Raw genomic sequence first — 2,954 nt, 5'->3', positions numbered from 1 at the left:
TCCTTCAACTATAAACCTTATAACTATACTTGATTTGATTCACTATATATTTGATTCAATATTTAATTGGATATTGGAATTATTAGGAATCTCTTCTAAGGCAGTTTGTCTTTTTTAAAGTATATCATTTAATTAATTTGGCAAACAAAGCATTATTTGTCATATATGGAAGTCTAAGTATTACTCAATGATTAGGACTTTGGGAAAACCCTGCTACAAATAATTATCTAATCCATCTTTTGATGTTAGGAAAGAAAAATGTACACGATATTTTGTTAACCACAAGTCACTACTTATGGAAAAGGATATATGTCTGTAGCTGTAATAGACATTTGCTTTTCTTAATGCTTATACTGTCCGAAATTGTCTTGTGCATGAGGAGCAAAGTGTAATTCAGAGTTGAAAATAGGGTTCTGCTGTCCACAGCTGTACCTAACAGGAGCTAATGTAATGCATGGTCACAGAGTCTGTACAAGACAGAATAGTCTGGAAACAAGTAAACGTAGAAAGAGGTTCACAGAGGAGGTAAAAACTATAAGACAATCTTCTAGGAGCCAAGACAGGAATGTAAGACACCACAGAGGGAACACAGCAGTGAAAGGATCTATTCAAGCTCTGTCTAGTATTGCAGTTGGAGGTTTACTCTAAGGCCATGGTTCTCAACCTTCTTAGTACTGTGACCCTTTAATATACTTCCTGGTAGTGTGGTGACCCCCAAACTTAAAATTATTTTTGTTGCTACTTTATAACTGTAATTTTGCTACTATTGTGAATAGTAATGTAAATATCTGATGATATGTGACCCCCGTGAAAGGGTGGGTCAACCCCCACAAAGGGGTTATGACCCACAGGTTGAGAACCACTGCTCTAAGCTGAGGTCTGGGAATAGAATACCAGCCCAACGGAGAAAGAACAGCTTACCATTAGCACGACCTAGTTCCTGCAGAACACTGCAAACACTCCCACAGAAAGAAAGTAACAAAATCCAAGGTCCAAGCTGCTGATGTGCAAGTCCCCAAAACAACAACAAACAACCATCAGTCCCAGGGTAGGAAAAATGTACATGAGATTCCAGATAAAGAATATTTTCCCACCAAGACAAAGTTTCTCCATGAAACAGCCCTGGCTGTCCTGGAACTTGTTCTGTAGACCAGGCTGGCTTCGAACTCAGAGAGATCCACCTGCCTTTGCCTCCTGAGTACTGGGATTAAAAGTGTGCTCCACCATTGCCTGACACCAGACAAAGAACGTTATAAAATGTCTGCAAATGTATTAAAACAAATGAATAAGAACAGAAATAAGCTGTTGGTGGAAATAAGAAAGGCAGTACAGGATGGGTGGTGGGGATTAGAAATACTGGGGAAAAAAATCTGAAATGCTGGAGATGAAAATTTCAGTAAATAACTCAATGGAAAGCCCTACCAATGGATTAGACTATGAGAAGGGCAGAATTCAGAAGTTTCAGACTAAGTGGAAGAGTTGGAATTTTTAGTTGAAGGCATCCATTTTTTTTTTAAGTATGAATGGAACATGTGAAATCTTTGGTATATCATGAGAAAGCCAAATTTACAAATATAGGCATAGAAGTACAAGAACCCTATTCTAAAGGCATAGAAAATATTTTTGATGCAATCATAACAAAATTGTGCAAATCTAGGGAAGGAGGGACCCATCCAGGTACAAGCAGTTTACAGCATACCAATAGACAGGACCTAGTAAAAACTTCATACCATATCACAGTTTAAACACCAGGCACACTGAAAAGGTGTACGAAAGCTGCAAAAGAGAAACACCAAGTTTCATGTAAAGGCAGGCTTATCGTAACAGCTGATTGCTCCACAGAAACTCAAGGACCACAGCTGAGAACCAAAATTAACTCAGGGAGAAAGAAAAACATACCATGATAAGGGCAGATTAGCCACCACATCAACTCCACCAAAGATACTGGAAGGAATTCTTTGAAATAAAAAATATAAACACATCCAAGAAGAAGAAGAAAAAAAGGATGATAATAGGGCAGTTACAAGAAAACAAACCAAAGACTATAATACATACTTTTCAGTACTATTTTGCATTTTATTGGTCTAAGTTTCCAAATCAGAAGACATACTAGCAGGTTAAATGAGAAAATAGGATCCCTATTTTCCTCTGAAAAGCTCATCTCTCCATCAAAGATAGAGGCTTCCATGGGGTGAAAGGATGTGCAAAAGTATTTAAGCAAGTGGAACCAGTAAGCAAGCAGGTATCATGTGTTTTATGTTTCTATTATAAAGTGCCATAATTAATGAAACAAAGAAGAAAGAATTTATTAAGGCTTACAGCTCCGGAGGGTTAGAGTTGATGGCAGAGCAGAGGTGGTAGGTGTGGAGGTTGAAACAGCAAGCTGAGAGCTAACGTCTTGAACTGGAAGGAAGAAGTGTAGAGAGTGAACTAGGAATGGAGTCTCTAAGCTCTCAAAACCCTCCTCCAATGACACTCTTTCTCCATCAATCTCACACCTCCTAAGCCTCTCCAAACAGCACCACCAACTAAGGGGCACACATTCAAATGTCCAGTACTATGGGGGACTTCTCATTCCAGCCACCACATACCACTCTTCTAATATCCGACAAAACAGACTTCAAACTGAATCAGAAGAAATAAAGATGGCATTACACTGTTTGAAGGAATACTTCAAGAAGTTTGCAGCTCTAACATGCACATACTGAGTACTGGTGCTCCCAATGTCGTAAAACAGGCACTACTACCACCACAAAGTAACCCAACACAGTGATCAACAGTAGGTGATGTCAATACCTCAGTTTCACCAATAGGTCGGACCAAAAATAAAAAGAAACATTGGCATTAAAGAACACCATGGGTTAAGTGTACTTAAAACTCGCTTGAAGATACTATGCAAACACTACAAAGTACACATTCTTCTTAGCAGTCCATGAGACTTAAGCTAAAATAGA

This window comes from Onychomys torridus, chromosome 7 (genome assembly GCF_903995425.1).
Source record: "Onychomys torridus chromosome 7, mOncTor1.1, whole genome shotgun sequence".
Lineage (NCBI taxonomy): Eukaryota > Metazoa > Chordata > Mammalia > Rodentia > Cricetidae > Onychomys > Onychomys torridus.
Note: the sequence above shows the minus strand (reverse complement) of the source record.